Source organism: Otolemur garnettii, unplaced genomic scaffold (assembly GCF_000181295.1).
Source record: "Otolemur garnettii isolate 467f Iridium unplaced genomic scaffold, OtoGar3 scaffold00134, whole genome shotgun sequence".
Classification (NCBI taxonomy): domain Eukaryota; kingdom Metazoa; phylum Chordata; class Mammalia; order Primates; family Galagidae; genus Otolemur; species Otolemur garnettii.
This window is the reverse complement of record NW_003852529.1, coordinates 4,769,214-4,794,043: the sequence shown is the minus strand read 5'-3', so window position 1 is coordinate 4,794,043 and position 24,830 is coordinate 4,769,214. Positions and strand designations below refer to the sequence as shown.

Below are 24,830 nucleotides of genomic sequence, written 5' to 3'. Positions count from 1 at the left end.
CCTCCAGGTGGGCTTGACTGGCTGTGTCCTGTTGTCACTTAAGCTACAGCCAGGGGTCGCTGAGGACACACCAGAGAGCCGGCAGCCAGTGCCCAGCCCCGGGAAGGATTGCTGTGTGGGAGAGTGAACTTCTGCAGGGACCCTGAGGGCTTCCTGGAGGAGGGGCAGGCGCTAGGGGGGTGGGCAGAGAAGCATAAGGAGGGGGCGCAGACACTGGGGTGCGGGGCATGACAGCAGAGACCCCTCTCACAGTTCCTGGTCTAGAGGGGTAGGTGTGCAACCTGGGCTTATGGCACAGGCAGTGTCGGGGGTCGTCCTGGTTCCCAGGGCGTTAGCCTTGGGGGGTGAGAGTGGGTGCTGCCTCCGAGGGAGATGGTGCAGGAAGGGTGGGGGCGTCGGGAACAAAGATCTTCGGGGCGTGGACATGGCAGGCGGCGGCAGGGGGCGCACTTGTCACACGGCTGAGGGCTGCTGGCGCCGCTGGAGCGGCGGGGCGGGAGGGGCGCGTGGGCCCCGCGCAGGGGTCCCGAGAGCGCTGTGTTTAAGTGGTGGAAAAAGTCACTCAGAGCCGTTGTTCCCGGGAGCCCCCTGTTTTTTCCGTTCTTTTCGTGCGGCAGCTGCCATGGTGCTAGAAAGCTGTTATCTCAGCGTCCGTGGAGCCTGGGTGGTGCGGGATTAGCGCTCTACTGCAGCGGGACGCGGAGCTGGAGAATGCCCTTTGGGAGGGATCTCAGCCAGTGGGGCTGGGGACGGCGTGTTAGGGACCTGCTGGGCTGGGGGCAGGAGGGGCTCCACCCTTGTGTGCACACGGGTCTGTGGGTGTGAAGCACACACTCATGCACACGTGCACGTGTGTCCCTGAATGTGCTTTATGCACGCACTTGATGTGTACTTGCCCTAGGAACAAGTCCCCAGTGTCACTGCTCTTCTGTTTCTGGCCAAGGCCTGTTGCAGGCTGGAGCTGCCTCCCCCAGCTTTCCACCCCTGGGCTCAGCAATAAGAGACCCTGCCCTGGGCCAGGTGAGGGGCTGGCTTTTGTCTCAGAATCACAGCTTTTTTTCAAATCCCACACAAAGAAAGAGGCACTCAAAAGCACAACACAAACACTGCCGTGTATTCTGTGCCTTCTTGTGGGGAACATACCAGGGAATTGTCCTGTAATGCCTGTGGTTAAAAAACCCGTGAGCTGCGGCCCCAGAGGCCTGGGGGATGAGGTCATCGCTGCGGCTTCCTCCTGCCTGTGAGGCTCCCTCACCCCGTGCGGTGACCCACCCTCCCGCCAGCTGGATCCTGCACTGCCTGGGTTCTGCTTCCCTCCTCACAGAGTGAGGCCCTCTGTTCCCTGGGCCTCAGTTTCCCCCATGGGGACTCTCTAGGCCCCCCTCACGTGTGGAGCGAGGTCAGGCTCCACACTGCATGCCCCAGCCCCTGGTTCACACAGAGTTGGCCCCACAGATGCCTTTCCAGCCCCTGTTTCTGCGCCGTTAACACCAGAGCAGCAGCCAGGGTGGCGTCAGCCTGTTATCCGGAGCCTGCTGTGTGGGGGCCTCGGGCCCCTGCCCTGATGCACCCCGCCTGCCGGGGAGGGAGTGCAGCTCAGAGGTGAAGGCTCTTCTGCGCAAGGTCAGGGGGCCCAAGGTGGCTGGGTTTTCCATTAACAAACTCGAGGTCTGGTGGCCTCCGAGGCCGCCTCCTGCCCCAGGTGCACTCAGCCTGCACCTCCATGCCTGGGGAGCCTTTACGTGTCTGACAGAGCCCTCATACGCCTGCTCTGGGGGTGACTTCTGCTCTGCTGCTTGCCGATGCTGTTATCCACTCCTCTGGGCTCTGAGGACCTGGGGAAAGTCATCTCCTCTCTATGAAGTGAGTTAGTTTGTTCTTTTGTCCCCATCATGTGGGGGCCGCCCAACAAAGGCTGGTTCCTAGTGGGTTGTTTTGTCTACATTCATTCACCTGGCAGATATTTATTAAGCACCTGCTATGTGCCAGGTTCTATGTGCAAACAGACTGGGGGTCTTGGAGGGAAGGCTATGGGCCCTCCCCTGCATATATGGGGGCTGCCCTAGCCTGTCTGCACTGAGTCCCTGCCATGTGTGCTCCAACCTGTGCCTGGCCCCGAGGCACAGGGCAGCCTCAGCTCTGCGCCAACTGACGCTGGTTCCCTCTAGTCATAAGCAGGAGCTTCCCCTCGCTTGCCCTGAGACCCAAGGAGACAGAGTCCCTTGAGCCTGCTGGCCTCTAGGTTGGGTGGCAGAGGTAGAGAGGGCCGGACGCAACTTGCGCAGCTGGCAAGGGGAAGCTCCACTTATTGGGTGGGGGTACCCAGCAGGCCCAGCCTTGGCCACCACTAGCTACAGCTACAGGGGCTCCTCTGGGCATGGATCACACTGACATCCTGACACAAGTCTCAGCAAAGCCTTAGAAGCCACCAAGTCAAACTTAAAACCACTGTTAAACAGAAACAGAAGTGACTTGGCCAGTACTTGGGAGCCCCATGCTGGTCAGTGAAGGCCCTGAACGAGAGGCCCACCTGCCCACCTACCATTCAGTGACACTGAGGCTGCTGACCTGGCTGTTGGTGCTGGGCCCGCAGGGAGCTCCTGGTCCGGGGCAGCCCGAGGGCCGCTGCACTGCCTCTCTGGTCCCTGCTCACATCTCTCCCTGTGTGCTGGCCTCAGCAACCCCTCAAAGTTGCCCGTTTTGTGTGAGAGAGGGAGGGGTGGCCTGGCCCTCCACAGACCTCAGTGCCTCCTGTCCAAGACTGCATGCCTCCAGGCATAGGATTAGCCTTCCCATTGGGGTGATTTTAGAGGAAAGGGGGTATTGCCACCCCCCAGAGAGGGCCTGGGCCAGGATGGGTGCCCCTGCCAGGTGCTCTGTGTGATATGAGGCCACACTCTGCCTTGGGGGGTGGCTGTGCTGCTGAAACCATAGTCTTAAAGCCAGAGGCAGGAAGGGGAGGGGTGGGCTGGAAAACAGGGCAGATCTGTATCCCTTTCAAAGCTGCATGCCCTCCAGGCACACCCAAAGCTTCCCTGTCTGTCCCCAGAGTTCACAGAAGCACTAGGGTTGGGGACCTTCTTGCAGGTCTCACTGGGACCCAGACAGCTGGACTGGGCCACGAGCAGTGGGTCTGTAGTCTGTGTTTTAAAACCAAATGCACAAGCACATGGGCCCTATTCCCACACCCAGCCCTCCAAGAGGGCTGCTGGGACTCAGGCTGGGTCTGTGTGACTGAGGGCCTGGGCCGCTCAAGTTAGATCACAGAAACTCTTCTCTTGCGGTTCTAGAGGCTCAAAGTCAAGATCCAGGGATCCACAGGGCAGGTTCTCATGAGGTTGGGAGGCAGAGTCTGCCCCAGGCCCCTCTCCAGCTTTGGGGGCTCTGCTGGCCATCTCTGAGTTCTTTGTCTTATCCACCCATCAGCCTGGTCCCTCCTTTCATTGTCACACAGAGTGGCCCTGTGACTGTATGTCCTAATTCTCTTCATGCAAGGATGTTGGGCATATTTGGTCTGGGTCCAGCCTGTTCCAGCTTACCCCAACTGGTTACTTCTGCTGCGTCTCACACTCTGAAGTGCTGGGGGTTAGGGCTTCAACGTGTGCATCTGGAGGAGCACAGGGGCCTGCAAACCGTGGCCCATGGCCCAGCAGCCCATTTGTGTGAATAAAGTTTTATTGGCACCCAGCCACATGCACTTGAGAAGGCGTCATCTCCAGCTGTTTTTGTGCTATGACTTGGAGTCTTTTTTGTGAGAAGCCTAAAATACTTACTATCTAGCCTTAGAAAAAGTTTGCCAAGCCCTGCTCTAAACTATTTATTTAACAGGGCAACTTTTAAAAGGGCAGTTTCTGGGGTGCATTTAAACCGGTATTTAAATTACTAACATTTTTCCCCAAGAAAACAGAAGTGGGGACCATATGCTGGCCCCACTGCCCTCCTCGCCCTACTGTGTGGCACCAAGAAGGGGTCACAGCTCTTTGGTTCTACTCTCTTTTTGTTCAGGTGTTTCAACTTCAATTTAATTTCAGACTTAAAGGACAGTCATCAACATAAGCCCCTCCCAGGCCCCTTCCACCCAGCCTGCTGACTGTTTTCGTTTCGTACCATTTTCTCTCTTGTATAAGAAAATATAACTCTGTGGTGTACTGGGGTTTTTTTTTCTGACCCATTTGAGAGTAAGTTGGAGATAGATTGTCCCTTTGTCCCTAAAAAGCCAGGGTGTAAGCTTTAAAACAAGGGCCTTCTCCTGCGGTCTGACCACTATCTACTTTCAGGTTTTATCACTCCTCTCAGTGGGCGTAACCAATTTTCTCCTGTTGTATGTGATTGTCACACGGTTTTGGTCCCCCCAACCTAGAGCAGCCTCTGCTATCCCTTTGTGGTCTCCCTGGGCTGTGGGGTAGACTTGGAGGCCCGGGGACAGGCCCCGGCTCCAAGGCCCTCACATGAGAGGAGGAACAGGGCCCCCGGGGGGCCCAGGGCAAGGCTGCGGGGCAGGCTGTCTCCCCACGGTGGACATTGTTTATGCCCTAACTGGGTCCCCTGTCCCCAGATTGAGGTTTACAGGGTTTGGATTGGCCACGTTCCTGCCCTGGAGGCAGCTGCTTGCAAGGACAGCTGACATTCCTTTATGCAAAGTCTGAGCTCTGCTGAGAGCGTGAAAGCCGGGATCCTCGGCTCAAGTGGACGTCCCCAAGCACGTGTGCTGAGGTCCTGCACTGGATTGTGTCCTGTAACAAAGGCTTCCTCTGTGACGCCAACACTCAGGCCTCACATTATCTGTTTCAGGCCAGAATTGTCACATATATCAAGTTTGTTCGGAACAAGATGGGGGGGGGGCGGGTTGTGAGGACCCTAGGCAGGAAGCAGAGGAAACAGTGCTGAGATTTTTGAGATCTTCCCAAAAACATGTAACCTGATCCCATGTAAGGGGTTTGTTCAAGTAGAGTTGACACTCCCGGGCTGGAATCTGGGAACCGCCAAGAAATTTCTGTCCCCTAAAGAGGCTGAACATATGGACAGCAGTGGGCCCCACCTGGGCCTGAGGAGTCCACAGTGTCCCAGCCAGACTGGTGGGCTGAGGTGTAAGTGGGGTGACATCCCTGCCCTCTGGAGGCAGATGCTCTCCCCAGGGCTCTCCAGAGTGCCTTCTCCATATCTCACCCAGGGGCTGCCTGGAGCCCTTAGGAATTCCAACTGTACCCCTGAAAGAAAAGGGGAGTTTTGTGCCTGGTGGCATGTCCTTTGGGGATCTAGGAAGACTCCAACTTAGCCACATAGAGGCCCTGGTTCACAGGTCCCAGCTCCAGCTTGTAGCCATGGTCACTCCTGTTTATAAGCTGTACGAGCCTATGGTCTTTGGAGGATTAAGTGGAAAAGAGGGACAGTCTTGTTATGGGCAGGTGCTGGCACCTTAGATGGCACCAGGCACCTCGGCAGGAGCCCACCATGCCTATGTGTGCTGTGCACTGAGCACGGTGTGTGCCAGTGTGTCTGGGCCTGGGGACCAAGCAGGTGAATGGGGACCTTCACCCTACTGGGCTCTGTGGGCCACAGCAAGTGTCTCCTCATCTTGCCCTCCTGGCAGCCCCTCCCCCCCACTCAGGGCCCTGGAGATAGGCAGTAGGAAGAAGGGGCTCTGGGATGGCCCCATGTTCCTCAGGGGCAGGGAGGTAGCTGACCCCACCCAGGTGCCTATCAGCCTGGCACCTGGTGTGTGTGGTGTGATGTGGCGAGTGCAGCGTCCACGTCCCTCTCCCTGTGCTGCTGGGTGTCTGGGTGCTCTCATGTTCTTCAGTTTTCCCCGCTGTGCCTGCCTTTCCTTCTTTCCCCTTTTCAGAGGTCATGATGATTCAGCTCTGGGTTGGTGACAGGAAACAGAGCTGGCTTTGGAGCAGACACAGTTAAGCAGGAGCCCCTGGACCTTGTGGAAGGTGACAGCTGTACAAGAAATAGGAGGGGACCTCACAACAGGTGGGCCGGGGGGCAGACTACTTGGAGAAGGACCCCCATATAGCGCTTTGTTCTCTGTGGCCACGGGTCTGGTTGGAAATCACATCCCTATGAAGGGCGGCCTCAGCTCCCTGGCCCCCCCCAGGCCAGACTCTGTGTCTTCTGTCCCGCCTTCCCCACCATCCACTGCTTCCCTAAGGCCCAAGACAAAAGTCAGACCTTGGTGGGGGTGTGTGCTGTGCCTCGGGCTTCTCCCCTGGGTTGAGTGGGATTAGAGTGTGCAGCGGGACAGGTGTTTCCTTTATGCTCTGCCCGAGGGTTGGAAGGCGCCTCATCAGTGAGGGTCTCTAGTTCAGGGTAGCTGGGGGGCCTGGGTTGGTTAGGTCCTTGTTTTTACATCTGACCCTGGCCAGCTGAAGTGCCTTGTTTTAAGCACAGGGTAACAGCTGACATAACACAACGAGATGGGCTGAGCAGGCCAGGGCACGGGCACTCCACGTGGGGAGTCGCCGGGGGTAACAGGATGCACCCTGTGGGGGCTCGTGGCCGTGGGGTGCTGCCCAGTGGGATCTAGCAGCTGTCCTGCCCAACCTGGGAGGCTGCCAGAGGGGCTCAGCCCGCTGGGCAGGTGCCAGAGCAGTCCCCCAGGGCACTGCATTCAGATGAGGTCTAATCACGTTCTTGGCCTCCCAGGTCACACAGAACAAAACCCAGAGGCTGAGGTGTGCACCACTGAAGCGTGGCAGTGTTCAGCGCTGTGGGGCAGGGGCTCTGTGTGCCTCATGGGCTGGGGCTGTGCTCCAGCACCCAGCTCGCCTGACCCCTGTTTCACTGAGCTGACCTCAGAGCCGGGCCAGGCAGCTTTTTCCAAGCCACTTCCTGTCCCCATCATGAAACTGCATGAAAATGTACCTGAGGCCAGGGGCTGCGCAGCTGCCTTGGTAGCTGGTGGGAGCCACTCATCCCTATGGCTTGGAGCTCACCCGTCAGCCCCCGCAGCAGCAACTGGGGGTGACGATCTGCTCCCCAAAGTGTGGTCTCTGCAGCCAGTGACAGTCTCCCCAGGCTCCTGGCTACGTGGGAAGGTGTGAGCTGGGCCTCTGGCTGTTACAGCCTCCTCTCCACTCCTCTCCTTTTCTTTTGAGTGTCAGACCCACACGCCACTGCTTTAGTGTTCCAAGACTTGCTAGTGCTGCTGCAGTGGTGTGGAAAAACACGCTAGTCCCTCTGCCTTGGCACAGAAAAGACCCACAAAGGGTCCCATGTTTAGATTTTCCAGTGGACCTTGTCACTGTGGGGACAGGAAATCAAGCAGAGGGTGGTTATGAGCAGGTGGTGCTGTTTTCCAAACTTGGTCAAGGTAGTTGAAGGAGCGGGTTGGAATAGGCACACCCTGGTCTAGCCTGGGCTCCTAATAGAGAAGGGGGCACGCTCAGGCACACACGTGCACAGATGCGCGAGTGGGCAGGCATGGGAGCACACAGACGTGTGTGGACAGGCACACAGCACCAGCAGACACTCACGTGTGCGTGCATGTTCAGGCTCACACACGTGCCTGCATGCACACGTGTACAGGAGCACACTCAGGCCCAGGACTTGGGCCGGCAGGGAGCGAGACCCCCATGGGGCCGCGTTCCATTTGCACATTTAATCCAGAAACTGTCAGCACGGGAAGGCTGGATGAGAACAAAATGTCAAGTGTGTGCCGAGAGGCGCAGGCCGGCCCCTCTTCCTGGCGGGGTGATGATCTGGTCAGTTTCTGAGCGCTGTGTGCTAAGAATAATTTGTGCATTCAGAGCAGAGTTTGGGGGGAACCTGGGGAAGGACGGGCATCTTTATTTGATTTTAAGTTTATTTAGCTGGGCCTGTGTCTCCCCTCCCCCTGCCCACTGCCACCATTCTCCAAGCTGACTGGGTGGATTTGGGGGCAGTTGCTAATATCCTAGGGAGTGGGGATCAAGCTGGGGTCCATTTGTGCACGTCTCAGGATTGCCGGCCCCACACAGTCCCTGAGCTCAGAGGTTGCTATGAAAGTATGAGATTAAGGACAAAGCTGTGGTGACTTTGCTGTTTCCAGGGTGCTGGTGAGCAGGACCTGGTCCCATTGCAGGGTCCCCTGGCCTTTGCCACAGTCTCTTCTGCTCAAGTTGTCTTTCTCCATCTTACGGTGATTTTGTTTTTTAAATGAGGACATCTGTTAGACCACTTAGAAGCTCTGGGAGCTTGGGAGTACACCTCTCATCCAAGGAGTTTGTAATAATTTGTAGTGCCCTCCAGCACTCAAGGGCCCCTTTCAGAGGTATCAAGGCCATGGCCAGCTGCAGGAGGCTTGGGGTAGCCGGTGGCCTCTGGAGGCCTCAGCAGTCCCCTGATGAGAGGACAGCCTCAGCCTGTGGCTCTGGAGCCTGGAAACACAGAGGCTGCCTCGTTGGTTCAGCTTTTCTGGCCCTCTTTGGACTTGGGTTTCCTCGTGTGTAAAATTACAGGGGACATGGGGACTCCAGCTCCTGTGGCCGTGAGGGCACACAGCATGGAAATTCTCAGTCCAGACCCACAGCAAAAGAGGGCCAGGGGTGTTGGTGGACAACCCCTCCTGGCAGGGGTAAGGGCAGAGGTGCTGGGGCAGTGATGGGATGGGCTGTGGTACCCACCAGGGCTGTGCCAGTTGGGAGGGAGGGACCTCGATTAGGAATCACTATAGCCTCAGGTTTACTAAATCCACTCACTTAAAAAATTAGCTTTATTGACATATATTTAGTATACAATGCACTGCCATATTTAAAGTGTACAAGTTGGTGAACTTGGACAGCTGTGTGTGTGTGAAACTATCACCACCCATGAGGAGTGTGAACCCACCCTGACCCCCAGAGGTGTTCTTGTGCTCCTTGGGGTCCCTCCTCCCTCCCCTCCTCACTCAAGGGACAGCCACTGATCTGTTTCCATCAGAATGGTCTGCATTTTCTAGAGTTTTCTATACATGAAATTATACATTATATACTCTCTTTGTTTCCTTCAGTCGGCGTCATGACTTTGAGGTTCATGCAGGCTGTTGTGTCCATCAATAATCCATTCTTTTTAGTCTCCGAGCAGCACAGCCTATGTGGACATATCCCAGTTTATTTATCCACTTGTGTACTGATGGCCTATCTTTGTGTATAAGTCTTTGTAAGGACTTATATTTCCTTTCTCCTTGGTAAATATATTGGAATAGAATGGCTAGACGACATGGTGGGTGTATATCTAAGTATTTAACTGACAAACTGGTTTCCAAAGTGACTATGCCATCCATACTGTTTACACTCTCAGGAAAGCTGCGTGTGAGAGTTCTAGTACCTTCACCTCGTCATCAGCACTTGCTGTGCCTAATCATTTTCGTGTCGGTCTGACAGGTGTGTGAGGTATCTTGTGGTTTTAATTTTCATTTACTAATTACTAGTGATGTTGAATAACTTTCTACAGGTTTAATTGGCATCTGTGTAAGTTCTTTGGTGACATATCTTTTTGAATCTTTCACCCATTTTTAAATTGGGCTATTTGTATTTTTCCTACTGAGTTGTAGAAGTTCTTTATATATATATAACACAGTTATCTATTACGTGTTTTACACATTTCTCCCAGGCTGTGGCTTCCCTTATCACGTATTTAGCAGTGTCTTTTGAAGACAAAGGTTTTCAGTTTTATGAAGTCAAGTTTATTGTTTTTTTTTTCTTTTTATGTCATATTTTTAAAATCTTCAACAAACACATGGTCACTAAGCTTTTCTTCTAGCAGTTTTATAGGTTTGGTGCCCACATGTAGTTCTATGATGCATTTTGAGTTAATTTTTGTGTCTCATGCAAAGTACGGGCTGAGCTTTGTGTATTTTTCCCATATGGCTGTCTAATTATTCTAGGGCTGTGTGCTGAGAACAGTATCCTTTACCCATTGGATCCCCTTGATGCCTTTTAAAAAATTCAATTTTCCATAAAAAGGCGTGGCTGTCTTTTTGGCCTCTCAGTTCTTACTCATTGATCTGTTGGTATCTTTTGCCAATCCTATGGTGCCTTGATTATTATAGCTTTATAATAAAGCTTGAAATAAGTTAGCATAATTCATCCAACTTTGTTTCGCTTTTCCAACTTTGTTTTGGTTATTCTGGATCCCTTGTATTTTTATGTGTATATAAATATATATATAAAATATATGTTTTATATATATATACACACACAAAGAATCCTGGTGGATTTTTGTTTAATGCATCACCAACTACAGATCAACTTGGGGAGAATCGACATTTTACCAATATTGAATCTTCCGATCCATAATTCCGTATCTCTCTGTTTATTTGGATCTTTATTGTCCGACGTTTTGTAGTTTTCAGTGTATATTCTTGTACACTTTTTGCCAGACATTTAAGTACTCATGTTTTTGATGCTACTGCCAATGGTATTTCTTTGTTAATTTTGATTTCTCCTTTAGAACTGATTCATTTTGGCAGATTCATCTCTCATCTTGCAAACTTGTTCAACTCACTTATTCTAGTGGTTTTTTTGTGGAATTCATTGCTTTTCTTATGTTGATGATTATGTTGTGTGAAAACAGAAATGACCTGACCTCTTCTCTTTTAATGTGGACACCTATTTATTTCTTTTTCTCGGCCTGGTTGCACTGGCTAGGCCATCCGGTACACTGTTTGATAGAAGTGGGAGAATAAGCATCTTTTCTTTGTCCCAAATCTTAGAAGAAGCTACTGTCCTTCACGATCACTGTGGCGTCGGCAGCAGGTTCCATACATGTCCCCTTACCAGGTACAGGAACATCCCTTCTGATACCGATGCCGAGTCTGATGTTGAATTTTGTCAGAAGCTTTTTAATACGTCTTTCGATATGGCCATGTAGTTTTTCCTTCTTTAATCTCTAAATATGGCGAGTTATACTGATTGATTTTCAAATGGTAAACTTGTATCCCTGAATAAAGCCCACTTGGTTTGTTGTATCATTCTTTGTTTAAATTGTTGGACTTGATTTGCGAAAATTTTACTAAGAAATTTTGCATCTAAGTTCATGAGGGAGGTGGTCTTGCAACCGTCTTGTAATGTCTTTGGTTTTGGTATTAGGGTGATGGTGGCATGATGAGCTGAGGGGAGCGAAGTGTTCTCTCCTTCGTGTTGACGGGGGTTCTGTGTGAACTCGGTCTTATTTTTATCCTGTGTGTGTGTGGTGGACTTCAGGAAAACCATCTGGCCTGGACTTCCCTTTATGAGATTATTAACTAGATTTTAAATGTACTTAAGAGTTATAGTCAGGTTATCTGTTTCTTCTTGAGTGAAGTTTTATATTTTGTGTGTTGTAAAAAAAATCTGTTCATTTCACGTAGGTGTTAAACTTGTTAGAATAAAGTTGTTCATAGTATTCTATTCTTTAAACCTCTATAGAATTTGGAGTAATTTCTCCTCACATTCCTGATACTGGTAATTGGTGCCTCTTACTTTTTGTGTGTAATCAGTCTGGCTAGAGCGTTTAGCAATTTTATTGATCTGAAACAGTCAGCTTTTTGTTTCATTGGCTTTTTTTTTTCTCTTTTTGGTTATTTGATTTATGCTCTGATTTTGATTGTTTTTTATTATGCCTAGTTTTCATTTGCTCTTTTTCTAGTTTCTTTAGTAAATAACCTTGGTTTTCCTCCCTGAAATCTTTTTTTTCCTTCCTAATATAAGGACATTTCTCTCTAAAGATCACTTTACTTGCACCTCATAGATACTGTGATTTTGTTTCTTGAGTTATTTTTATCCCATTCTAAATATTTTCTAATTTTCTTTTCTCATTTCTTTCTCTTTTTTTTTTTTGATGCAAAAGTTATTTAGAAGTCTATTCTAAACATTTGGGGGATTTTTAAGATGCCTTTCTGTTACTAATTTCTACTTTAATTCATTTGTAGTCATAGAAAAAACTTTATATGATTTGAGTCTCCTAAAATTTACTAAGACTCGATAGGCCCAGAACATGGTTTATCTTGGTAAATAATTCCCTGTGCCCTTGCAAAAGGTGTGTATTTTGCCCCTTCTGGGAAGCCTTTCCATAAATGGCAGCTACATTAATGTGGTGATGGTGTTGAGCAGGTTTGTTGTGTCTTTACTGATTCTATCTAGTTCTGTCAATTATTGAGACACAGATGTCAGAATCTCCAGCTGTAATTGTGGATTCGGCTCTTTATTCTTCCAGTTCTCATAGTTCTTGTTCAACATGTTTTGAAGCTTAGTTACTGGTTTCATCAGCATTTAGGATTGGGTCACCCCCCCCCCCGCCCTTGCCAGCCTCTCACCTCCAACCCTTGCCTGTGTTGGGGGCAGTTTGATGGCTCAGTGTCTCCCTTTGAAAGAGATGGAGGCCAGGTGTTGTGGGGGCTTTTGCCAAGGGTCCCCTCAGGAACTGTGAGAGTGAGAGAGGTGAGGTTGCTGGTGTCCTGACCCAGGGAGGTCCTGCTGGTGGAGAGTTGCGTGACTGCTCGTGGCCAAGGCACTTCCAGTAACTGCTCCGTGCAGCCCAGAGGACGGGCTTCCTCTCCCCAAGCACCTGGGATGGGAACAAGAGGCGTTCTGTGTGCTGCAGCCCTTCCAGCGGGTGGGCCCCCTGGGCTCCTGGGGGCCTGAAGTGGGGGCGCCTGGCAGGCAGTGGATGTGAGCTGCAGCACGTGGCTCTCAGCGCCCACACAGCCCCTGTACCTCCTTCCCCAGGGAGACCCTGGACAGGGCAGCCCCTCCCTGGCTTTCCTTTCTGTGCTACACAACTGGGGGCCCTGGACTTCTGCCCACTACACAGCCACCAACTGGAGCTGCATGGGGCGGCAGGAAGGGGAACCTGGCTCTCCCTTGAGCAAACCTCCAGACCTGGGGGGAGCCCTGACCCCACCGTGCAGGTCTGGTGTGGACGTTGTTCTGTGTGTGTCTCCAGGGAGGGCTCCCACAATGGGGGTAGCCGGTATGTGCTTTTAGGTTGGACCTTGGATGTCCCTCTGCCCCACCCGTGGGGCCCTTTGCCCTCACTGGTGTTTGGTCCCAGCTGCAGTCAGCCTTTCTGGTCACTGTTGGGGTGGTCTTTGCAGAGGAAGAGCACGACCCTGCCCCTTAGCTCTCACACCCCCTTCTCAGGTCGTTCTGGGGTTAGATGAAATGACGTGAGTGGAAGGTGGAAGAAGCCAGAACATTTGGAGCATTGCAGAAAGCCCAGAAGTCTCCAAATTCCTTCCTGAACAAGTTCATGTTGGGGGGGGGGGGGCCCTGGGAGTGCCGGAGAGCAGCCTAAAGGGAGCTGTCTATCTGCAGGAGCCAGGGGCCAACAGGCCAAGGGGCCTGGAATGTGCTTGCCAAGGTCAGGGTGCTGGAATTGGGCACAGGGCAATACATGGGCCCAGGTGACCCAAAGGTGGGTGCCGTATGAACCAGAGAGAAAGGGCCACTCGCTGCCGTACAGGGTGGGCGGGTGGCACAGAGCTCAACCCAGGACAAGAGGGTGCAAACAAGTGGGGTCCTAAGTATGGTGTCTGGACATCAGCCAGTCTCCAGGCTGTCTCTGTGTGCCTGGCCCAGGAGAGGGCATGACTCAGATGGAGCCCGAGCTGCCCTGAGGAGGTGGCAGCAGGGAGGTAGGAGGATGGAGGGTCAGCCCCACGCAGTACTCGGCACCTAGGATGGACACACCAGGAAGGGCCCTGTCCCCTCAGCAGGGGCCAGTGGTCCACGGTGGCAGTGAGGGGCATGTGAGGGCAAGCCTGGCTGAGCGCTGGCTGGCCAAGGACCGGGCTACAGGATTTTGAGGGTAGGAAGCCACCTTCTGACTTGTTTCTTTCTCTTTTTAACCTCCGAGACCAAGTCTAATTCAGCCCATCTCTCCTCATATGTGAACTTTAACAAAAATTATCAACTGATTCATACATTTCTTAGCTTAGGCTTATGATTTTTCTGATTTCTTCCTTTAAATTTAGTTTAGAGGCTTAAATTGTGTACAGGAAATTTCTCTTCTTTGGTAGGTGTCCAGTTTGATGAGTTCTGGCAGATACATACAGTCATGTAACCACCCCCTGAAACTGAGATCCAGGACATTCCCATCACCCCCGAAAGCTCCTCTGTGCCCCGTCGCAGCCAACTCCTCCCCGCACCTGGTAACCGCTGACATGTTCCCGTCCCTATAGCTCTGCCTTTTCCAGAACGTCATGTGAATGGAATCCCGCAGCCTGTGGCCTCTGCGCCTGGCTTGTATCACTTAGCATAATTCATCTGAGGTTCATCCATGTCGTGGTCTGTATTCAGTAGTTTCTTTCCTTTTATTTGGAAAGGATAAAATGTACCACAGTTTGTTTATTCATTCACAGGCTGATGGACACTTGAGCTGTTTCCAGTTTTTGGCTGTTATGATTAAAACTGCCATGAATGTTGCACGCAGGTTTCTGAGTAATCGTGTGTCTCCGTTTCTCTGGGGTGAATCCCTCAGAGTGGGTTGCGGGGCCGTGCCGTGGATGTGCGTTCCCCTCTCTCAGAAGCTGCCAGACTGCTTTGCGCAGGGGAGGCACGTACTCCACTCTGAGCATCAGTACTGCGAGCGAGCGGGATGGCAGCTGCGTTTCTCACCAACACTGAGTGCTGTCGGCTTTTTAAGTTAGCCATTCTAATCGGTCACAGCCCTGCCACAGCGGCTTGGGTTGAATTTGCATTTCCATAGCAGCTCATGGTGTGGGGCATGACCATCCACATAGCTCTTTCCATAAAAGTACCTGTCGTGTGTTCTGCTGACCAGCATAGCTGAGTCGTCTTCCTGGTTTTGAGCTGTAAGGGTAGTGTCTGTATTCTAGATGTAAGCCCCTCATCAGATCTGTGTTTGGCAAATAGTCTCTCCCAACCTATGGCTCTGTCTTTCTATTTTCTTAATAGTATCTTTCAAGAGAGCAGCAGTTTTTAATTTTGATGAAGTCCAATTCATCAGGGTTTGTTTTTTTTCTTTAGGTTTCGTGTTTTTTTGTGTGTGTTCTGTCTGAGAAATACTTGCCTAATCCAAGGTTACAAAGCTTTTTCTCCTGTTTTCTGTAGAAGTTTTATAGTTTCACATTTCTTGTTTAGATCTGTGATTCATTTCAAGTTTAACTTTATATATGGTGACAGGTATGGATGGAGGTTAAATCTTTTTGCATGTGGTTATCCAGTTGTCCCAGAGACTTTCTTTTCCTAGAATTACTTTGGCACCTTTGATGAAAATCAGTTGGCTGTGTGTGGGGGTCCAATTTCTGGACTTTGTAATCTGTTCTGCCAGGAAAGCACTGTCTTGATTACTGCAACTTTTATACTAAGCCTTGAAATCAGGTCCTGTTAATCCTTCAATTTGGTTCATTTTCAGAAGTGTGTTGCTCTACCAGGACCTTCACATTCCCATGTAAATCTTAGAATCAGCTTGTCAATTTCTACCCAAAATGTCCTGCGAGCATTTTGATCATGTGGCATGGAACTTGTAGGTGAAATTGGCTGTCATACATGACGTCTCAACAGTACTGGGCTTTCTCACCTCGCCTCAGATATTTCTAAATGGGCACACTCAGCATCCTATAGTTTTCAGGGCACAGATTCATGGAATTTGTTAGATTTGTTACTTTTTCAAGCTGCTGAAATGACATTGTTTTCTCCATCTCAGTTTTGGATTGTTTGTTGCTAGGATACAGAAATACATTTTGAGGGGGTGCATTACCAAACTTCCTGTGACTTTGTTAACCTTATTTATTAGTTCTAGAAAGCAATTTGCTCATTTCTGTTTTCCGTGGGTTCTGCAGGATTTTTCCATGGAGACAGATTGTACCAAATCAAGTCAGTCTTCTTTTCTTCCTTTCAATCTATATGCTTTTGATTTTTTGTTTTTGGCTCAATTCACTGGTCTGGTAGGACCTCTACTTGTGTGTCCTCACACTGGATAGTCAGGGGAGAGCATACGGGGGTCGCTACGAAAGTTTTGAGACAGACTGTGTCATGGTCCATTATTTCACTTCCAAGAAACGCAGTCAACAGCTGCCCTTCGGATTCACTCGTGCCAGTTTCAACTTGATCAACTTATTGGTGTTTCTGGGAGGGCTTTGTTGTTTATGTCCACATGGATTGTACATCTCTTGAGTTTTGTGTATCTCCAAACTTTCGTAATGGCCCATATACATCCCTGCCGTCTTCCCAGCGTGGAAGGGAACAGTGTCCAGTCTTCACTGATAGCTGTGGAGTTTTTGTGAATGTGCTTTGTCACGGTGGAGAGTTGCTTCTCCTCCTATTCTGCAGAGAATAGAGCGCATATTGAGAAGGGCTGTTAGAGTTTGTCAGGGCCTTTTTTTGCCTCTATTGAGATAATCGTGTGTCTTTTCTCTCTTCGTTTGTTAATGTGGTGAATAGCACTGATCAATTTCTATGTAGTAAAACAACCCTGTGAATGCAACACAAAGTCCACTTGGTCATGATGTGTATAGAAATATATTGCTGGACTTGGTTTACTAACATTTTGTATAGACTTTTGCATCTGTGCTCATGAGAGACATCATTCTCAGTGTGTTTGCTGGGGATGTCTGGTTTTGGCTTCAGATGCTGCTGGCACTGGGGAAGGATTGGGAGATATTTCCTGCTCTTCAGTTTTTAGGAGGAATTTGTGTAGAGTGGGCTCTTATTTCTTCCTTAAAGGTTTGATACAACATGTAAAGCCATGTGGGCCTGCAGTTTTCTTTGCGGGGAAGTTTTTCACCAGAAATTCAATAGCTGTGGGGCTATTCAGTTGTCTGCTTCTTCCTAAGTTTTGGTAGTTTGTGTCTTTGAAGGTGTTTGTCCCCAAGGAGCAGGAGCCACACCCACATTCAAAAATCAGACCAGCTAGTGATGGGATATCATTCCGACTGGCTTGGGGACTGCAGGGTTTGCAAATGTCCAAAAGTAGCCTTGTGCAGGAGACCCTCCTGGGAGCCCCAAGAGAGGACCTGGGGTGGGTGGTCTGAACCCAACAGCTGCCCAAGCCCCTTCCCGGTCTCATCTGCTGGCCATCCAGCTGGGCTCCCCCACCCAGTGGTTCTGGGACAGGACACAGCAGGGGCAGGGGACAAAGATCAGACTTTTGCTGTTTCCTTCCAGCATCACTGCTCAAGAAGGCAGCCCCCTCTCAGAGGGGTGAAATTCAAGAAGACGGGCCCTCCGGGTCCACGACAAGCCTGCTTTTGTCCCTCCTGTTCACTGTGTAAACTTCAGCCCTAAAACAACATACATCCTTCTGAAGTTGTTCACATATTAGCTCTTAAAACAGCAAAATCCGTGCACAATTTCCTCTCAATCCCTTAAAACATTCCTGAAAGGAAAAAAAAAAAACTGTTTAAATTCACTGCCTGTCATTAAAATCTCTAGATTTGCGGAACCAGAGTGCAGCACCCGGCCGTCAACAGGCAAACGATGGCCGTGTGCACACACGCGCCGGCCACCCGCACGTGGGCACAGGCACACAGGACGGTGTGAGGTGGGCAGCCCTTCCTGTCCCCGTGCCACACAAGCTCGCACTGCCAGAGTCAGCTCCAGGGCCTTGGCCTCAGCTAAAGCTAAAGCCAGCAGGCCCTGCTCAGCGCCCCAGCCAAAACAGAAGAAGGGGTGCCCTTCCCTGAGTCCCTTTGGCTTGCTAAACTTCTAGTTTTGATGAAATTTTTAAATAAGACATTTTAGAAGCTACCCTCCCCTTTCCCCATCCCAGCCCCAGCAGAGGCAGCTGCCCAGGGTGCAACATCTTTGGGGTTAACAGCCGTCAGCGGTGGGGTCCTGGGCTGAAAGCAAATCCCCACTTAACTGGACTAGAGACGGAAATAGGCCTGCCTGGGGGAGCTGGGGGATTTGCTTTAAATATGTGTAAAGCTGACTGCCGGCCGTGGTTCAGTGTCTATGGCGGGTGTGCCTGGGCACTGACTCCCCCACCACAAATTGTAGGGCAGCCAGCCTGGCCACTCCTGTGTGTGCAAGGCCCTGGGTATGATTCATGGGGCAGCACTGAGGCGCCGGGGTATTCTAGATGCTCCAGGCAGCCCCCACCTGCCACCTTAACTATTTAGTGCCTGGGAAACCCCACATCCAACTCTGCCTACCCTGGCCCTGCTTCTGCCAACACTTTGAGCCACCTTCAGAGTGTGATTTTCCGGGGGAGTATGAAGGACAAGGCTGACACACCCTTGTGAAGACAGTGCCCTGTGGAGACCCCAACAGATGAGGCGGGCAGTGCAGGCCCTGCACCCTGTACCTCTCCAGAAACCTCTGTCCAGCCATCTGGTCTGGCCTTGGTGGCAGCCTGGAGCCCATCGGTGCCCACTGGCTCCTGCCATCCAGACGTCTGAGACCCAGGGATCAGCAGGGTGGACTCCCGCCACGGCTAGGAGGTAGACTCTTTCTCAGGCCTCTCCCAGCTGCTGGTGGCTGCTGGTGATCTTTAGGGTTGCTCGTCTTGTGGGTACATCGCCCCAAATTCTGCCTTCATCGTCACATGGTGTTGTGTCTGTGTGTTGGTCATGTCCAAATGTCCCCTTCATATAAGGGTGCCAGTTGCACAATCCTTATGCCCTCATCTTAATTAATTACATCAGCTTCAGCCCTGTTTCCTATCAAGGTACTGAGGTTCTGGGGGTTGGATCTCAACATGTGCATTGGGGGCTGCAAGGGCAAAATTCAGTCCATAGAAACACTTTCCCAGCAGAGCATACTTTAACCCAGGGGTCTATAAACCATGGCCTACAAGCCCAGGTGCTTGTTTGTTTAAATAAAGTTTTATTAGCACGTGGCCACATGTGCTTTGTGAATGTCTCCTCCTCGGCTTCTTTTGTCCTGCAGCAGCAGACTTGAGTCATTGCAGCAGAGACCAAGTGGCCTGCAGAGCCTAAAATACTTGCTATCTGGCCTTTGATAAAAAGCTTGCCAAGTGCTGCCCTAAACTGGGAAGGCAATGTTGGAGATTGCTTCATTCACCCCAAAACCCACCAATGGGCATGAAGGGAGAGAGAGAAAGTGAAGTCACATAGGAATTCTTACCTTACTGGGGAGAAAACACTGGGGAAAACACTATGGTGGAAACTGTTTTCAAATAGTAGCAGATTTGGTTGTGAGGTTAAGGAACCAGTGGAAGGAGAGAGTGCAGTGAAACTCCCCAGTTCATGAGGTAGGAATGGGTGGTACATTGGTCAACTAAGCAACTGATAAAGAAAAGGAAGAATGAAGAATGGAGCAAAATAGCAAAATCGGAGATGGAAATGAGCAAATCAAATATATTCAATATGCCACTAAACATAAACGGCCTGAATTCTTCAAGACAGAGGACTATCAGGAGTGTTTTAATTTTTTTAACAAATATGTTGTTCAATAGAATTGAGTAAATGGGCAGTTGAAAAAAATAAAGTTATGGCCAAAGAGATGCCAAGAAACTTCAAATAAAATTGGGTGAAAAAGAGAAAATAAGAACAATATTAATATCGACACTGAAACCCAGAGGAAGAAATGAATGATTTAAGGCACTATTTTTGGAGGAGACCTAATTATAAAGTTTTAGGCATCAAACAACATAGCAAAAACTATTAGATGGATATGGGACCGCACGGAGGGTCAAGGGTCATGGGAGACCCCTCTGTGTGGTAGAGAATGGTAGATACGGGGCATTTAGGGTTACAAGGAGACCCTCTACATAGTAGGCACTTTCTGTCCCAGCCCCTGACACTGACTATAGATACTGCCTTTTTGTAATTTTCATGCCATTGCCCACATTCCCTACTGATGCCTTCTTTGTGTTTGCAAATGTCTCCCCAGGTGGCTCAGAATTTATCTAGTAAGTGAGAATAATCATGAAGCATGTCCGTTCCATATTGCGTAAATGAAAACACACATGCATGTTCATTGAGTGCCACCTGTTGCCGGGTGATGGGTCCATTCAGTGCCCTGGGGGTCTTGCAGTAAGATGGGGATGTCATGTAATTTTTGTTTCTTCAGAATCTACCCATGAACCCAGGGATTAGATGGCGGGCCCATGGGCTTCCTGACCACGAGAACACCCTGCGGGGAGGGAGAGGGCAGGTTACCCCCACCTCTCCAGTTTGCCATTTCGTGAAGCAAGCTGGGTCCCAGGGCTGGAGGCACCTTTTTAACCATCTGCAATGTATGTAATTCTAGCCAGCTGTGGTGAGGCACCAGGGCACACATGGAGTGAGCATTAGTAGGAGCCCAGCTATCCTCCCCGCCATGGGCAGGCAGCCCTCATGCAGGGCTGAGGCCTGGAAGCCAGAGGCTTTGGTAAAGGTCTGGTCTCAGTGATATTGGACCCAAGTATGTGCTAGGCCTGCAGGTGTGGTCCAAATCCCTGGTCTTGGTCTTAAATGCCCCATCACCCCTGAGAAGCTCCCCCACCGACACACACCAGCTGCCCATGCTGCCTTCTGCCTGGGCCCCTGCAGTGCATGAGCAAGTGACATTAAGAGTTTGCAATTACTCCCAGAATGGTGGGCCAGGAAGGAGGCAGGGCTGGAGGTCAGGTTTGCCTGAGCCTGCAGAGATGATTTGCTCAATGAATGTCCCTTGGGTGTCACTCTTTGAAATGCCTTCAGGCATCTGCAGAGACCCCTCCCAGGCAACCTGTAGAGCAACGGTTCTCAACCTATGGGTCACGACCCCTTTGGGGATGGAATGACCCTTTCACAGGGGTCCCCTAAGACCATCCTGCATATCAGATATTTACATTATGATTCATAACAGTAGCAAAATTATAGTTATGAAGTAGCAATGAAAATAATTCTATGGTTGGGGGTCACCACAATATGAGGAACTGTATTAAAGGATCACGGCATTAGGAAGGTTGAGAACCACTGTTGTAGAGGATGCTGTCTGCCCTTGAGCTAGGACATTCAAGGCCCTGCTAGGGTGGTGCTGCCAGGGGAGCCGGTGGACAAAGACATGCTCAGGTGGTTGCTTTGATGTGGAGCATAAGGTAGGAGAATGGCCAGCATCTTGGCCATCTTGGTTTTAGCCTCACAGGAACCTCCCCAGACAGCCCATGTTGGACACAAGGCCTTATGCCACCTGTTGGGTAGTGTCCCGGGTGGAGGACCAGACGACAGCTGTCACCCACTTGCAGGCCTGGCTGCCCAGTGGATGGGAACACCCGTCCCCAGGACAACTAGGCAAGCCTCATGGCCTCTCCTGCTTGCTGGGGAGAATGGCCACTCAGACAGCTGGCAGGTGGGACTAGTTCTCAGGAGAAAGAGGCTCCATGCTTTCAATTGTTACCTCGAAATCACGACCACCTTAACAAATAGAGACAAGCACATAGCAGCTGGCTGATCTATGGCTCTGAGGGTCAGAGAATGGCCAGCTGCACTGGGGGTATGCTCCCTGAGAAGGCTGGTTATTGGGGCTCCACTGCCCCTCTTTCAGGCCCAGGATTCTGCCACCCCCACTATCTCATCACTCACGTGGCTCCCATGGAGCATAAAGGGGAGGCTGCTTCCTGTTGGGTCATCTTGTGGGGACCCAGACCAGGAGCTGCAGAGCTGCCCTAATGGCGAGAGGCAGCATCCCCCACACAGCCCTCTGTCTGGGTCCCCTAGGCTTCTATAGCACAGCACCCCCAAGGCAGGAGCCAGGGGCCTGGGAGGAAGGTGCATCTGTCCCCACGTGGAATTCCTTAGGCAGTTGCAGGAATCCCAGCATAGGGGTGTGCTAGCTGCAGTGCTGGGCTCCCAAGGTGGAGATGGCAGACCCCTGTCTCTCAGGAGCACTGGGAGAGACAGAGCCATGGCAGAGAGCAGGGTCCTGGGTGAGCGGTGGCCATGCGATGTGAGGGCGTCACCATGTGGGGAGAGGCTGCAGGGAGTTCTCAGGCAGGAGCAGCGGCTAGAGTGATGGGACAGGACACTGGGTCTTCATGGCTCTTCAGTGCACGGAATAGGGGTCTGTCTCCCCCCGCACGCAAACTCAGGGGCCCTCCCAGCACCAAACACCACCCCCCTCCCAGCACTAAACACCACCCTCCCCGCTAGTACTTTCTGCCAGCATATCCACAGGTCTGGGTACATTCTTCTTGTTCCTCTCTCCACATGGCGCTGGGTGGTGGGTTCTGCCCCCACTTCACAGATGGGGATTTTGAGGCACAGAGCATTGAGCTGCTCCTCCAGATCCCCACCAGTGTTGGCACCCAGGATGCCCCTGCCCTGGGCATGTCCCCTTCTGTTGACCATGTCTCCTTCTTTTTCTCACCAATGTGTGTGTGGTGGCTCTAGAACCTGGTCTGCTCCTCCGTCCGCACCAGGGCTAGGGCAGTGGGGTCTACAGCATGAGAGGCCTGGGTGCACCCTCTTCCAGGGGAGTGGGTCTGCTCTGGGTTACTGCTGTGGTCAGGGCCTGGGGCAGGACATGGAAGACTTGCTCAAGGTTGCAGGCTGTGTGTTCAAGGGCCCCAAGGGGCTACGGTGGAGCAGAGAGAGCTAGCACCGAGTTAGTGTGCTGGCTTGGAGGGGGTGTCCCAATGGTACCCACACTAAGGGGGCTCATGGTAGAACAAGGGCCACCTCTTTGGCAAGAAGTCCTGTGCCAGGCAGCTGGCCCTCCTCCTCCCAGCCAGGCAGCCCACATGTGTCACCTGGGCCTGTCTGGCTGTACCACAGTGCCTGCCATAGGCTGGGCTTCTTGGGCCGGATGGGGGGCTACTGCTCCCTAGGTTGGGCAGCAAGTGTGGACTGAGGGCTCCAGCTGTGTCCAACACGTCACTGGGGGGCCCAGGAGCTCTCAGCCCAGGCTGGAGGCCGGGAGCAGCTGGCCACAGGCAGGCTCCGGAACAAAGGGCCTTTGAGCGGCATGCGTGCCTGCGCCATGCCCTCCGGCCAGCTGACCCTCCTGGGAACGCGAGGCTGGCGCTCCCTGTGGCTTACGGGGCCTGCATGGAGTTGGAACAGCTGGCCCCAGAGCCCTCCAGCCGGGTCCTCTGCTGTGGGGACCCCCCACACCAGGGGGCCGCCTGGCTCCAAGCAGCCTAGCCCAAGGGTGTTCCAGCGATGGGAGGGGGCTAGACTCTGGTCCCACATCCACCCCCACCCCCAGGGTCTCCACCTAGAGCACCCTCCTGGTCTGGGACACCTTTGGGGGACAGATGGGTTCCAGGTGCTGTGTCCACAGGCGCTGAAGGCCCACCCCAAGTTCAGCGCTCAGACCTTAGGAGTCTCAGGAGTTAATCTTCCAGACCTCTTTAAAATTAATTTTTCATTAAAAGAAAAAAAGAGCAGTAACATCAGAGACATTAAAGTAATCATGATAAGGGTCTGTGAAGCTTCCTTTATTGTTTAGCAAAAAAAAAAAAAAAAAAACTTCTTTCATGCTGAAGGGCAGGATGTGGGCTGCTCTGAGCTGGCGACTCCCTGTAGCCCTGCTGTCTGCCCTAGGGAGCATTTGGCGGGCGGGCAGGAGGGACCTTCTTAGCGCCTCTAAATCATGTGGTGCCGGCAGCACAGGATTTCAAAACACATTGAGCCTCAGAAAATCTCCCCAATGATGCGGATCTGCCCACTGATAAAAAAGAAAAAAAACCAATAGATAAGATGGCCACATCGACCTTCATCCTTCTCGGCGAGTGATGGTTCCACAGCCGGTTACGAAATGTTTGAGCTGATGCCCCGACCTTTCTCCCTCTGTGCACTCAAAGTCGGATCAAACCCCAGATAAGCACCTCTTTGCTAAGCTCTTGGCCCTTTGGATTCGGGCAGATCTGCTGTTTGTACTGCTGTCACCCCCAAAACATGGAAAACAAGCATGGAACTGGCGTGCATGTGCATGTGACAGCTGCCCCCTCTGTGATGGTGACTTCCTTTCCTCTGCCTCATACACTGCCTTCCTCTGGGTTGAGGTCCAGGGTCCCTGACCCTGCCATGTGACAGGTTTCTGTATCTATACTGAAGCCGCCAGGGACAGAGCGACTGCCTTACTGTGTCTCTGTTGGTGTCAGACCCTTCAAGTCCTTACTCTCACGTCTGTGGTGGGGGCTTTTGCACGGCCTGGCATTTATTTCCTTGTCTCCGTCTGGAGGAGACTCACAGGTCCGCCAGCCATTTGCAGTTGACAGATCACTGGTGCTCAGTCCTTTCATTTAATGCTGAACTAACGGTAGTCTGCAGAGATACGAACTAAAGGCTCAAGGACAGCTCAGGTGGCCCTGAAGGCCTGCAGGGTCCTTTGAGGACACTTGACCAGGGGTAGCCCAGGTGAGCACCAACCAGGAGCTAGGGCCCCACAATACACTAGTATTATTATTGTAAAACACGTAACATAAAATTCACCATTTCAGCCATCTTAAAGTTACATTTAGTACATTTACAGGGTTGTACAGCCACCACCTCTATCTAGTTCCAGAAGTCTTTTGTCATCCTAGAAGGAGACGGTATACCTATTAGCCCTCACCCCTCTCATACCTGCCCCAACCCCTGACAACCACTTTTGATCTGTTTTAAATTATGGTAAAATGTACACAAGATTTGCCGTCTTAACTTCCTTTAAAAGAAGAGTTCAGTGGCATTAAATATGTTCCTACCAGCATCCAGCTCCAGAATTTTCTTATCTTTCTGAACTGAAAGTCTGCACCCGCCAAACCCCAGCTCCCCCTCCACAGTCCCCAGCACCCCCACCCACTCCCCTTCTCTGTGGGTGTGATGACCCTGGAGACCCCCAAATCCCCTCCACAGTCTCTGGCACCCCCGCCCACTCCCCGTCTCTGTGGGCGTGATGACCCTGGAGACCCCCAAATCCCCTCCACAGTCTCTGGCCCCCCCGCCCACTCCCTGTCTCTGTGGGCGTGATGACCCTGGAGACCCCCAAATCCCCTCCACAGTCTCTGGCACCCCC

The 24,830-nt window shown here is 51.5% G+C and overlaps 1 protein-coding gene and 1 long non-coding RNA gene across 6 annotated transcripts in view; one reads left to right on the top strand and one right to left on the bottom strand.

Moving 5' to 3' along the window:
• The window catches only part of KCNQ1 (potassium voltage-gated channel subfamily Q member 1), a 389,965-nt gene that overhangs the window by 55,170 nt on the left and 309,965 nt on the right, over positions 1–24,830 (top strand). The window lies entirely within an intron of this gene.
• The window catches only part of LOC111727966, an 8,879-nt gene continuing 7,364 nt past the window's right edge, over positions 23,316–24,830 (bottom strand). Inside the window, exon 3 of the long non-coding RNA XR_002775388.1 lies at positions 23,316–23,501. This is a non-coding gene — a long non-coding RNA (uncharacterized LOC111727966). The remainder of the gene's footprint in view (positions 23,502–24,830) is intronic.